General features: G+C 36.6%; 1 long non-coding RNA gene across 2 annotated transcripts in view; it reads left to right on the forward strand.

The window, feature by feature from the left end:
* The first annotated feature begins 754 nt into the window (after window positions 1-754).
* LOC104008434 (uncharacterized) overlaps window positions 755-14,024 on the forward strand; it is a 332,847-nt gene continuing 319,577 nt past the window's right edge. The window contains exons 1-2 of one of the 2 annotated variants that reach the window (XR_010147512.1): window positions 755-857; window positions 12,899-13,028. This is a non-coding gene — a long non-coding RNA (uncharacterized LOC104008434). The remainder of the gene's footprint in view (window positions 858-12,898; window positions 13,029-14,024) is intronic. The other variant, XR_010147513.1, reaches the window with a different exon arrangement.

Below are 14,024 nucleotides of genomic sequence, written 5' to 3' on the forward strand. Positions count from 1 at the left end.
CTTTAATCATTCAACAACTCTACTAGAAAGAAATAATTAACGACCCTGTTGCAAGGTGTTAAGGCACTGTCAAAAATGTTAAGCTCTGATTAATTGCTTTTTTATTTGAGTAGACATGAGATGCTCTTATGCTTTCCCAGCATGTAAAATGTCTCCTCAGAAGTAAAATAAAGCCATCATAAAAATAAACACGTTCTTATATGTCCAAGGCCTTTTAAAAATAAACACATAAGAGATGCTAAATACTGAAAGATGGCTATCACCTAAGAAGAGGGTGGAGGCCATTCCTGTATCAAAGAAGTGGTAGTGGGTAGTGTCAAAGCATTCAAGTGGTGATTTAAAATGTAGCCACTTGAATCGTATTACAAACCCATACTATTTACGTTTGACTCTTGGCTCTCTACTTATGATCTGGATGATTCTGTGTTACCGGTGGAAGGTATCCAAATTACCCGGTGTTACCGGTGGCATATCCATGTGGGTGTGCAGCAACTTCAGTTCTTGCCTCCTCAGAAGACAGGATTCGACTGAGGGGTATAAGGCAGAGAAAGACACCAAGACACTAAAGCAAGTTTCAGAGCAGGAGCAGAAGTTTATTTTAAAAGGCTTTCGAACAGGAAAGAAAGGAAAGTTCACTTAAGAGATCCAAGTGGGCTCCTGAAGATCAAAGAGAGCCTTTGACCTTGATCCTAGGGCTTTATAGGCTTGGGTCTTTCCCATGATTCTTCCCTTAGCTTGGGCTTCCCGCATGCGCAGTGCCCTCCTTACCCTTGGGAAGTGAGCACGCGCAGTGCGTTTAGGAAGTTGTACGCATACCCAACTGAAGCTTTCTTCCCTTCTCCAGTGGAGTGCACCTGGTAGGTCGTTTTTTGCCATTTCATCTCTTAACACACATTCCCAGAAAGTTTATTCTCGCTGGCATCTGCAATTCAATTAGTTCTTTAGTGTTGATAGCTGTGGATTTGATAGCTGTTGATGGTCAGGAGATTGTCTTCTCCCTGGCGCCCAGGCACTGGCTGCCAAATTATTATTTTTAGAGAGCAGTGTGATAATCGTCAAACCATCACCTGATATTCCTAGTGAGTAGGGGGAGAAGAGGCCTCTCCTGCCCGACTCATGCCAATCTAACTACCTGTAACATTTGCACAGGTGAAATAATCTCTCTCTACTTAACTTGTCCCATCTGTATAATGTGACTAATAATGGCATCAGTTACTATTAGGGCTTCTGTGAGAGCTAAATATGCTTGCTAAAAAATGAAAGAATAGCATAAAGCAAGCAATCAATAAATTTGACATATGCTGCAATGACAATTATAAACTCCCTTTCCTCTCTGATCCATTCCTATGTAGATTACCTAGAGAGGTCTGATCTTAGCAACAGATGAATGGGACATTGGCCAAAACCAATTTTCATATTTTAAAAGTCAATTACGGATTGTTTTATGTAAAAATATAGCAAGGCATTTGGTTAAATTGGAAGTGGAGGTTTTAATCCATATTCTAGTCACATTTGCACCCTTAAATTCCATGTTTCTGAGACACTTTAAACCATTGACAAATTAAAAATATTACAATAAAAGACACAATTCTAACTCAAATATAAAATGCCTTGGCTAAAATATCTATTCCAGAGTTAAAACTATTGGCTAGCTTTGGGCTTAAATAGAAAAATCACAATTCATGATGCATCTTGAATTAAATAGAATATAGTTTAAATTTGGCAACAATTTAATTCTATTTGCAAATATTTCCTGTATCATTATACTCATTTAACAGCGACTCCAAAGCAAAGGTGGAGATTAGTGTTTTCAGCCAACTAACGAAGCATTTATTGACCTGCTGCTGAGTACTGATTAATATCCCTAGGAGCTAAGGTGTATCTTTAAGTTTCTCATTTACTTCTATTTTTTAAAATATACTATCTGAAATAGAAAATTAGTAAGTCATATAAATTCAATTGAACAAATATTTATAATACCTAGCACTATGCTAGATGGGTAAGGGGAAAGTAAGATGATTGAAATAGGATGTCTTTCCTTAAAAATAATACAAATTTGCCGGGGAGATATTTATAATCATAATAATTGATAGATGTTACATGTTGTAGTAAGTACTTTATATGTGTTGTCTCGATTCATTTTCACAACCACCCTATAGCTAGGTACTAACCTAACTCATAGTAAGAAAATTGTATCTTAAAGAGGTTGAGGGACTTTCTCAAGGTTACATGATAAAGGCTGGGAGAGGTTAATCACTCAGTTGCATCACCACGGGTGGAGCCTCATTGTTCTACCTCTGGGTAGGCCTCTGAAATCTCCAACAAAAATAGCTCTAGGCTTCTGCAACTAGACACAATATTCCTTCAGGAGCTTCACACATTCTCTCCTTCCTTACAAATTTTAGTATATATAGCCAGGCACAGTGGCTACTCCAGAGCCTGAAGAGCAGGCTTTCGAGGCCAGCCTAAGGAAGATAGCAAGATCCATCTGTATAAAAAAAAAGAAAAGAAAAGAAAATTAGCTGGGCATGGTGGTGTGTGCCTGTAGTCCTAGCTACGATGGAGGCTGAGGCAAGAGGATAGCTTAAGCCCAAGAGTTCAAGAGTTCAAGTTCAAGAGTTTAAGTTCACTGTACTTGAACTCTTGAACTCTTGGCCTTAACCTATCCTCTTGCCTCAGTGATCACGCCACTGCACTCCACCTTGGGTGACAGAGTGAGACACTGTTTCTAGAAAAAAAAAAAATCCATTATATTTTAATAAAAATATTCTATGAATAATAGCTCTACTTTCTAAATAAAAATAATTGATAAAAAGATATAATTTTTAAACACCATCTAAATTTATATCATTTTGAGAGGTTATTTGTCTATCTTCTAAGTTTTTAAAAAACTAACAGATACAATTGTATGAATTTAGATGTAACACTAGATGTTTTGTAGTGTATATACATTGTGAAATGACTAAATGTAGCTGTTATAATTAACATTTGTATTGCCTCACATAGTTATCATTTTTGTGATTAAAAAAACTTAGTATCCAGTTGACATTTTTTAATTTTTAGTTTTTAATTTTTATGGGTACATAGTAGTTGTACATGAGATGTTTTGATGCAGGCATGCAATACATAATAATCACATTATGGACAATGAGGTATTCATCCCCTCAAGCATTTATCCTTTATGCTACAAATAATTCAACTTTACACTTTTAGTTATTTTAAAATGTACAATTAAATTATTATTGACTCTAATCATTCCATTCTCCTATCAAATAGTGGACTTTATCACTCTTTCTATTTTTTTGTTGTACCCATTAACCATTTCCACCTTTCACCCCACATGGACTACCCTTCCAAACCTCTGTTAACCATCCTTCTACTCTTTATTTCCATAAATTCAGCTGTTTTGATTTTTAGATTCCACAAATAAGTGAGAACATGCAATATTTGTCTTTCTGTGCCTGGTCTATTTCAGTTGACAGAATGATCTTTAGTTCCATCTATGTTGCAAATGACAGGATCTCATTTGTCTTTATGGTTGAATAGTACTCCATTGTGTACATGTACCACACTTTCTTTATTAATTCATCTGTTGGATGGACTTTAGGTTGTTTCCAAATATTGGCCATCATCAACAGTGCTGCAACAAACGTGGGAGTACAGATATATCTTCTATATACTGATTTCCTTTCTTTTGAGCGTATACACAGCAGTAGGATTGCTGGATCATGTGGTAGCTCTATATATAGTTTTTTGAAGAACTTCCAAACAGTTCTTTGTAGCTTGTACTAATTTACATTTCCAGCAACAGTGTACAAGGGTTCCCTTTTCTCCACATCCTCAGCAGCATTTTTTATGGTCTGGCTTTTGGATAGAAGCCATTTTAACTAGGGGGAGGTGATAGCTCATTGTAGTTTTGATTTGCATTTATCTGAAGATCAGTGATGTTGAGCACCTTTTCATATTCCTGTTTGCCATTTGTATGTCTTCTTTTGAGAAATGTCTAATCAAATATTTTACCTATTTTTAATTGGACTTTTTTTTCATTCAGAGTTGTTTGAGCTCCTTGTGTATTCTGGTTATTAATACCTTGTCAGATGGGTAGATTGCAAATATTTTCTTCCATTTTGTGGGTTGTCTCTTCACTTTGAGGATTATACCCTCTTCTGTGCAGAAACTTTTTAACTTGATGTGATTCCATTTGTCCACGTTTGCTTTGGTTGCCTGTGCTTGTAGAGTATTACTTAAAAAATGCTTGTCCAGACCAATGTCCTGGAGAGTCTCCCAAAGTTTTATTATAGTAGTTTTATAGTTTGAGGTCTTAAATTTAAGTCATTAATCTATTTTGATTTGATTTTTGTATATGGTGAGAGATAGACATCTAGTTTCATTTTTCTGCATACAGATCTCCAGTTTTCCCAATGCCATTTGTTACAGAGACTGCCTTTTTTTCCAGTGTATAAACTTGGCACCTTTGTCAAAAATGAGTTCACTGTAGGTGTGTTGATTTGTTTCTTGGTTCTCTATTCTGTTCCATTGGTCTATGTGTCTGTTTTTATGCCAGTACCATTCTGTTTTGGTCACTATATCTCTGAGGTGTAACTTGAAGTCAGGTAATGTGATTTCTCCAGTTTTGTTCTTTTTGCCTAGGATAGCTTTGGCTATTCTGGGTCATTTGTGGTTCTATATGAATTTTATGGCTTTTTTTTCTATTTCTGTGAGAACTATCATCAGTATTTTGATAGAGATTGCACTGAATCTGTAGATTTCTTTGGGTAGTATGAACATTTTAACAATAATGATTCTTCCAATCCCTGAACATTGAGTATCTTTTTTATTTTTGGTGTCCTCTTCAACTTATTTCATTAATGTTTTATGGTGTAATTATAGAGATATTTTACTTCTTTGGTCAATTTAATTCCTAAGTATTAAATTTTATTGACAGCTATTGTAAATGGGATTACTTTTTTAAAAATTTCTTTTTCAGATTGTTAAATGTTGACATTTAGAAATGCTATGGATTTTTGTATATTGGTTTTGTATCTTGAAACTTTACTGAATTTGTTTGTCAGTTCAAATAGCTTTTTTAGGTGGAGTCTCTAGGTTTTTCCAAATATGAAATCATATTATCTGAAAACTAGGCTAATTTGACTTCTTCATTCCAGTTTGGAAGCCCTTTACTTCTTTCTCTTGTCTGATTGCTCCGAGTATCCTTGTGGTGTTCCAGACCTTAGAGGAACATTTTTAGTTTTTCCCCATTGAGTATATTAACAGACATGGTGTCTCAACGCTTGTAATCCCAGCACTTTGGGAGGCTGAGGCAGGCGGATCACAAGGTCAGGAATTTGAGACCAGCCTGACCAACATGGTGAAACCCCATCTGTACTAAAAATACAAACGTTAACCAGGCGTGGTGGTACACACCTGTAATCCCAGCTACTCAGGAGGCTGAGACAGGAGAATCGCTTGAACTCGGGAAGCAGAGGTTGCAGTGAGCTGAGACCACACCACTGCACTCCAGCCTGGGCAACAGAGTGAGACTCTGTCTCAAAAACAAAGCAAAACAGTGGGTCCACTGTATATGGCTTTTAGTATGTTGAGGTATGTTACTTCCATACCCAGTTTTTTGAGGGTTTTCATCCTGTAGGGATGCTGAATTTTATCAAATGCTTTTTCAACATTAGTTGAGATGATCCTATAGATTTTGTTCTTCATTCTGTTCAGTATGATGGATCACATTGATTTAACTACAAATGTTGAACCATCCTTGCATCCCAAGGATAAATTCCACTTGGTTAGAATGAATGAATCTTTTATCATGTCGTTGAATTTGGTTTGCTAATATTTTCTTGAGGATTTTTGCATTGATGTTCATGAGAGATATTAGCCTATAGTTTTCTTTTTTTGGTGGGTGTTTGTCTGGTTTTGGCATCAAGGTAGTACTGACCTCATAGAATGAGTGTGAAAGTTCACCCTTCTCCTCTATTTTTTGAAATAGCTTCAGTGGGATTGGTATTAATTCTTTAAATGTTTAGTAGAATTTAGCAGTAAAGCCATTGGATTCTGGGCTTTTCTTCACTTTGGGACTTTTTATTATGGCTTCTATCTTGCCACTTGTTATTGGTCTGTTCAGGTTTTGAATTTCTTCATGGATCAATCTTGGTAGATAGTATGTGTCTTGGAATTTGTTTATTTCTCCTAGATTTTTCAGTTTATTGGGCATGTGGTTTCTCATAGTAGTCACTAACAATCCTTTGAATTTCTGCAGTATCAGTTGTAATGGCTCCTTTTTCATCTCTGATTTTCTTTGTTTGGGTTTTATGTCTTTCTTTTTAGTTAATGTTGCTAAAGTTTTGTCAATTTCGTTTAACTTTTCAAAAAACTGAGTTTTTGTTTCCTTTATCTTTTGTATTGTTTCCTTCATTTCAATTTTATTTATTTCTGTTCTGATCTTTATTATTTATTTTCTACCAGTAATTTGGAGTTTGGCTCACTCTCGCTTTTCTCATTCTTTAAGATGTATCATTAGATTGTTTATTGTTTTTCTTCTTTTTTGATGTAGGCACTTGTATCCAAAAACTTCCCTCTTAGTACTACACTTGCTGTATCCCACAGGTTTTGGTATGTTGTGTATCATGTGATTTGTTCCAAGAAATTTTTCAATTTCCTTCTTAATTTCTCCATTGACCCAGTGGTCATTCAAGAGCATATGATTTAATTTCCATATATTTGTATCACTGGTCATTCAGGAGCATATCGTTTAATTTCCATGTATTTGTATCATTTCCAAATTTCTTCTTGTTATATTGATTAATAGCTTTATTCTGTTGTGGTCAGAGAAGATGTTTAATATTATTTCAATTTTTGAATATTTTAAGACTTTCTTTGTGACCTAACATATGGTCTATTTTTGATAATAATCGACACGTTGAGGAGACGAATGTGTATTGTGTAGCCATTGAATAAAATGTTCTATAAATATCTATCATATCAATTTGGTCTATAGTGCATATTAAGTCAAATGTTTGTTGATTTTCTGTCTGAAAGATCTGTCCAATGCTGAATATGAGATGCTGAAGTCTTCAGCTGTTATTGTACTAAGGTCTGATATGGTTTGACTCTGTGTCCTCAACCAAATCTCATGTTGAATTTTAATCCCCAGTGTTGGGTTAGGGACCTGGTGGGAGGTGATTGGATCATGGGGACAGATTTTACCTTTGATGTTCTTGTGATAGTGAGTGAGTTCTTATGAGATCTGGTTGTTCGAAAGTATGCAGCACTTCCCTCGTCACTCTCTCTCTCTTCTGCCACCATGTGAAAACGTACCTGCTTCCCCTTCACCTTCTGCCATGATTGTAAGTTTCCTGAGGCCTTCCCAGCCATGCCTCCTGTACAGCCTGTGAAATGGTGGATCAATTAAAACTTTTTTCTTCATAAATTACCCAATATCAGGTAGTTATTCACAGCAGTGTAAGAATGGACTAATACAGGGTGCATCTCTCTTTTTATCTCTAATAATATTCGCTTTATATGTCAGAGTGTTCCACTGTTGGGGCATCTATATTTAAAATTGTATCCTTTTGCTGAATTGACCCCTTTATCATAATATAGTGACCTTCTTTGTCTCATCTTATGGTTTTTGTCTTGATATCTATATTGTCTGATGTAAGTATAGCTGCTTTTGCTCTTTTTTGGTTTCCATTGGCATAGAATATCTTTTTCCATCCCTTTATTTTTATTCTATGTGTGTCTCTATCAGTTAAGGATGTTTCCTGTAGGCAACAGATGAATAGGTCTTTTTTTTTCTTCAGTAAACCATTCTATGTCTTTTGATTGGAGAGTTTAGTCCATTTACATTCAACATAATTATTGATAAGTAAGAACTTGCTCCTTCCAATTTTTTGTTTTCTGGTTGCTTTGTAGTCCTTTCTTTCTGTCTCTTCCCTTACTTTTGTCCTTGCTCTCTCGCTTCCTTGCTTTCTTTCCTATCTTCGTTTTAGTGAAGGTGTTTTCCTCTGGTGATATGATTTATTTTCTTGCTTTTTTTGTGTGTATCTGTTATGTTTTGAGGTTACCATGAGGGTTGCAAAAACTATCGTATAACCCATTATTTTAAGCCAATAACAACTTACAACTGTTTCCATAAACAAAAAAGCAGAAAGAAAACTAATAAAGACTCTCTGCCTTAACTTTATCTTCTACTTTTAAACTTCCTGTTGTTTTTGTTTATATCTTCCTATATTGTCTATGTCTTAAAAAGTTGTCGTAGTTATTATTTTTGATTGCTTTATCTCTTAGTCTTTCTACTTATGATAAGAGTAATCTACATACCACGGTCCAAGTGTCACAGTATTCTGTGATTTTATGTGTACTTACCACCTGTGTGTTTGAAGGATATTTTTGCTGGATACATTATTGTAGGATAAAAGTATTTTTTCCTCAGCACTTTAAATATGTAATGCCACTCTCACCTGGCCTTTAAGGTTTCCACTGAAAAGTTTGTTGCCAGACATATTAGAGGTCTTTGTATATAATTTGTGTTTTTTCTCTTGCTGCATTTGGGATCCCTTCTTTGTTCTTGATCTCTGAGAGTTTGATTACTACATGCCTTGAGGTAGTTTTCATTATGTTAAATCTACTTTATGTTTTATAATTGTCTTGCACTTAAATGCTGATATCTTTCCTTAGGTTTGGGAAGTTCTACGTTATTATCCCTCTGAGTAATCTTTCTACCCTTGTTTCTTTCTCTACCTCCTCTTTAAGACCAATAAGTCTTAGGTTTGCCCCTTTAAAGCTATTTTCTAAATCCTGCAGATGTGCTTTTTTTTTTAATTCTTCTTTCTTTAGTCACCTTTGACTGTGTGTTTGCAAATAGCCTGTCTTCATGCTTACCAATCTGTTCTTCTCCTTTATCAATTCTGCTATTAAAAGATTCTGATGCATTCGTTCCAGGATGTCAATTGCATTTTTCTTTTATTATTATTATTATTATTATTATTATTATTACACTTTAAGTTCTAGGGTACGTGTGCACAATGTGCAGGTTTCTTACATAGGTATACGTGTGCCATGTTGGTTTGCTGCACTCATCAACTTGTCATTTACATTAGGTATTTCTCCTAATGGTATCCCTCCCCCAGCTCCCCACCCCCTGGCAGGCCCCAGTGTGTGATGTTCCCTGCCCTGTGTCCAAGTGTTCTCATTGTTCAGTTCCCACCTAAGAGTGAGAACATGCGGTGTTTGGTTTTCTGTCCTTGCGATAGTTTGCTGAGAATGATGGTTTCCAGCTTCATCCATGTCCCTGCAAAGGACATGAACTCGTCCTTTTTATGGCTGCATAGTACTCCGTGGTGTATGTGTACCACATTTTCTTAATCCAGTCTATCATTGATGGACATTTTGGATGGTTCCAAGTCTTTGCTATTGTGAATAGTACCACAATAAACATATGTGTGCATGTGTCTTTATAGCAGCATGATTTATAATCCTGTGGGTATATACCCAGTAATGGGATGGCTGGGTCAAATGGTGTTTCTAGTTCTAGATCCTTAGGAATTGCCACACTGTCTTCCACAATGGTTGAACTAATTTACACTCTCACCAACAGTGTAAAAGCATTCCTATTTCTCCACATCCTCTCCAGCATCTGTTGTTTCCTGACTTTTTAATGATCGCCATTCTAACTGGCATGAGATGGTATCTCATTGTGGTTTTGGTTTGCATTTCTCTGATGACCAGTGATGATGAGCATTTTTTCATGTGTCTGTTGGATGCATAAATGTCTTCTTTTGAGAAGTGTCTGTTCATATCCTTCGCCCACTTTTTGATGGGGTTGTTTGTTTTATTCTTGTAAATTTGTTTAAGTTCTTTGTAGATTCTGGCTATTAGTCCTTTGCAGATGGGTAGATTGCAAAAATTTTCTCCCATTCTGTAGGTTGCCTGTTCACTCTGATGGTAGTTTCTTTTGCTGTGCAGAAGCTCTTTAGTTTAATTAGATTCCATTTGTCTATTTTGGCTTTTGTTGCCATTGCTTTTGGTGGTTTAGTCATGAAGCCCTTGTCCATGCCTATGTCCTGAATGATATTGCCTAGGTTTTCTTCTGGGGTTTTTAAGGTTTTGGTCTAACATTTAAGTCATTAATTCATCTTGAATTAATTTTTGTATAAGTTGTAAGGAAGGGATCCAGTTTCAGCTTTCTACATATGGCTAGCCGGTTTTCCCAGCACCATTTATTAAATAGGGAATCCTTTCCCAATTCCTTGTATTTGTCAGGTTTGTCAAATATCAGATGGTTGTAGATGTATGGTGTTATTTCTGAGGCCTCTGTTCTGTTTCATTGGTCTATATATCTATTTCAGTACCAGTAACATGCTGTTTGGATTACTATAGCCTGTAGTATAGTTTGAAGTCAGGTAGCGTGATGCCTCCAGCTTTGTTCTTTTTGCTTAGGATTGGCTTGGCAATATGGGCTCCTTTTTGGTTCCATATGAACTTTAAGGTAGTTTTTTCCAATTCTGTGAAGAAAGTCTTTGGTAGCTTGATGGGGATGGCCTTGAATCTATAAATTACCATGGGCAATATGGCCATTTTCACGATATTGATTCTTCCTATCCATGAGCATGGAATATTCTTCCATTTGTTTGTGTCCTCTTTTATTTTGTTAAGCAGTGGTTTGTAGTTCTCCTTGAAGAGGTCCTTCACACATCCCTTGTAAGTTGGTTTCCTAGGTATTTTATTCTCTTTGTAGTAGTTGTGAATGGGAGTTCACTCATGATTTGGCTCTGTTTGTCTGTTATTGGTGTATTGTCTGTTTTTGGTGTATAGGAATGCTTGTGTTTTTTGCACATTGTTTATATCCTGAGACTTTGCTGAAGTTGCTTATCAGCTTAAGGAAATTTGGGGCTGAGACGATGTGGTTTACTAAATATACAATCATGTCATCTGCAAACGGGGACAATTTGACTTCCTCTTTTCCTAATTGAATACCCTTTATTTCTTTCTCTTGCCTGAATGCCCTGGCCAGAACTTCCAACACTGTTGAATAGGAGTGGTGAGAGAGGGCATCCTTGTCTTGTGCCGGTTTTCAAAGAAAATGCTTCCAGTTTTTGCCCATTCAGTATGATACTGGCTGTGGGTTTGTCATAAATAGCTCTTATTATTTTGAGACATGTTCCATCAATACCTAATTTATTGAGAGTTTTTAGTATGAAGAGAGGTGTTGAATTTTGTCAAAGGCCTTTTCTGCATCTATTGAGATAATCATGTGGTTTATGTGATTAATTACGTTTATTGATTTGCATATGTTGAACCAGCCTTGCATGCCAGGGATGAAGCCAACTTGATCGTGATGGATAAGCTTTTTGATGTGCTGCTGGATTTGGTTTGCCAGTATTTTATTGAGGATTTTCACATCGATCTTCATCAGAGATATTGGTCTAAAATTGTCTTTTTTTGTTGTCTCTGCCAGACTTTGGTATCAGGATGATGCTGGACTCATAGAATGAGTTAGGGAGGATTCCCTCTTTTTCTATTCATTGGAATAATTTCAGAAGGAATGGTACCAGCTCCTCTTTGTACCTCTGGTAGAATTTGGCTGTGAATCCGTCTGGTCCTGGATATTTTTTTGGTTGGTAGGCTATTAATTATTCCTCAATTTCAGAGCCTGTTATTGGTCTATTCAGAGATTCGCCTTCTTCCTGATTTAGTCTTGGGAGGGTGTGTGTGTCCAGGAATTTATCCATTTCTTCTAGATTCTCTAGTTTATTTGTGTAGAGTTATTTATCGTATTCTCTGATGGTAGTTTTTATTTCTGTGGCATCATTGTGATATCCCCTTTATCATTTTTTATTGTGTCTATTTGATTCTTCTGTCTTTTCTTCTTTATTAGTCTTGCTAGCAGTCTATCCATTTTGTTGATCTTTTCATAAAATCAGCTCCTGAATTCATTGATTTTTTGAAGGGTTTTTTGTGTCTCTATCTTCTTCAGTTCTGCCCTGATCTTAATTATTTCTTGCCTTCTGCTAGCTTTTGAGTTTGTTTGCTCTTGCTTCTCCAGTTCTTTTAATTGTGATGTTAGGGTGTCAATTTTAGATCTTTCCTGCTTTCTCTTGTGGGCATTTAGTGCTATAAATTTCCCTCTACACACTGCTTTAAATGTAGCCTTCACAGCTGGGAATGTGCCAAGTCTCGTCTAAAGCCAACAAGTCTCAGTGTCTCACCCAAGGCACTCAAGAATGCACCTGAGTGTTTTGCTGTTGGTTATTCAGGACCCAAGGACTTTTCAGTTAGCAAGTGATGACTACTGCCAGAACTGGGTCCTTCTCTTCAAGGCAGCACATTCCTTGCTGGCCCATCATGTGTCTACAATATTCATGAGCTAGGGCCTGGAAAGGAGAATGTGCAACTCTGCCTCATGCTCTATGTTGTGACTGAGCTAGTATCCAACATGCAAGACAAAGTCCTCTCCTCTCTTCCGTCTACTTTTCTCAAGTGAAAGGAAGGGATCCTTTTTGGAGCCATGAATTGTGCACCCTGAGTTAGGGTAGGGGCGATGCTAGCACTCCCTTAGCTGCTCCAGCTGGTATCTCAGTAGTTCACCTGTTCCCCCAATTCCACTGGCTCTGGGCCAAATTCATCACCATGACTCACCAGAAGTTGCAGTCTTTGTGTCCTAGAGTGTCTTTTAAGTTTATTGTGGCCCTAGAGCACTTTAGCCAGAGGTAGCGGGACTTGTAGGATCTCAAATTGTGACCACTGGGATCAGAGATACCCCTCTGACTTGGGCAGATGGGTTTAAATACTCCTACTGTGGGCAAATGTTAGCTGAGTTTTGTCTGTTTTCCCTACAGGGCAGCACTGAGTTCAATGCCTCACAATTTTTGCCTCTTCCTCTCCCCAGTGCACAGAAACTCTCTCTGTACCATGTACCTGCTGCCAGAAGCTGGGAAGGAGTGGTGCTGGTGATTCAAAACTGATTTTCCTGCCTCTTCGATGCCTCTTTTAGTGACATACAGTTAAGACCAGGCACTGTGAGTACTCAGCTGATTTTTGGTCTTTATGAAGGTGCTTTGTTATGTGTGTAGATAGTTGTTAAATTGGTGTCCTTGGTGGGGGAAGATCAGTGTAGTCTTTTTTCCTGCCATCTTGTTCCACCCTTTTGTCTACTCTTTTGGCATTTTTTAAGAATACAGTACATTGTTTTTAACCATAGTCATCATATTGCACAATAGATCTCTTGAACTTATTGTTCCTAATTAACTGAAATTTTGTATCCTTTACCAACATCACCCCATCCCCTTCCCCCAGCTCTTAGTAAGCCCCATCTACTCTCTACCTATATTGGATCAGCTTTTTTAGATTCCACATAAGTGAGAGATCATCCAGTATTTGTCTTTCTGTACCTGATATATTTCCCAACAAATAATGTCCTTTAGGTTCCACATGTTATCACATATGGGAGGAATTCCTTCTCTTTTAGCAGAATAATATTTTATTGTACATACATGCTACATTTTCTTTATTCATTCATCCATTGATAGCTACTTAAGTTGATTTCATATACTGACTACTGTGATTAATGCTGCAGTAAAAATGGTAATGCAGATCTCTCTTTAAAATAATGATTCATTTCCTTTGGATTCAAATATAGTAGTGAGATCACAGATTCACATGATTGTTCTATTTTTAGTTTGGTGAGGAGTCTCCATACTGTTTTCCGTAATAGCTGTACTAAATTACATTTCCACCAAAAGTGTGAAGAATTACCTTTTTTCCACATCCTTGTCTACACTTACTCTCTTTTGTTATTTTTAAGCATGAAAGCCATCCTAACAGGTGTGATGTAATATTCTACAGGTTTAATTTTAATTTTGCTGATAATTAGTTATGTTGAGCACCTTTTGCTACAGTTAGTGGCCATTTGTGTTTTCTTTGGAGAAGAGTTCATTAATTTTATTCATTCCATTTGCTCATTTTAAAAACTGAGTTATTTCCTTTTTTGTCTCTTGTACTGTGAGAGTTTCTTA

Source organism: Pan troglodytes, chromosome 9 (assembly GCF_028858775.2).
Source record: "Pan troglodytes isolate AG18354 chromosome 9, NHGRI_mPanTro3-v2.0_pri, whole genome shotgun sequence".
In the NCBI taxonomy this organism is placed as follows: domain Eukaryota; kingdom Metazoa; phylum Chordata; class Mammalia; order Primates; family Hominidae; genus Pan; species Pan troglodytes.